Raw genomic sequence first — 601 nt, 5'->3', positions numbered from 1 at the left:
CCTTTCCTCCATGAGCTCCGCCCAGTGTGAGACCCCGCCCATCTCCCCCCCGCCCATCTCCCCCCGCCCATCTCCCCCCCGCGCCCATCTCTCCCCCGCCCATCTCCCCCCCGCCCATCTCCCCCCGCCCATCTCCCCCCCGCCCATCTCCCCCGCGCCCCTCTCCCCCCGCCCATCTCCCCCCCCGCCCATCTCCCCCCCGCCCATCTCCCCCGCCATCTCCCCCCCGCCCATCTCCCCCCCGCCCATCTCCCCCCCGCCCATCTCCCCCCGCCCATCTCCCCCCCGCCCATCTCCCCCCGCCCATCTCCCCCGCGCCCCCGTCCATCTCCCCCCCGCCCATCTCCCCCCCGCCCATCTCCTCCCCCGTCCATCTCCCCCCCGCCCATCTCCCCCCGCCCATCTCCTCCCCCGCCCATCTCCCCCCGCCCATCTCCCCCCCGCCCATCTCCCCCCGCCCATCTCCCCCCCCGCCCATCTCCCCCCCCGCCCATCTCCCCCCCCGCCCATCTCCCCCCCCGCCCATCTCCCCCGCGCCCATCTCCCCCATGCCCATCTCCTCCCGCGCCCATCTCCCCCCGCGCCCATCTCCCCCCGCCCA

This window comes from Borostomias antarcticus, assembly GCF_949987555.1.
Source record: "Borostomias antarcticus genome assembly, chromosome: 30".
In the NCBI taxonomy this organism is placed as follows: Eukaryota; Metazoa; Chordata; class Actinopteri; order Stomiiformes; family Stomiidae; genus Borostomias; species Borostomias antarcticus.
This window is presented reverse-complemented; position numbering follows the sequence as displayed.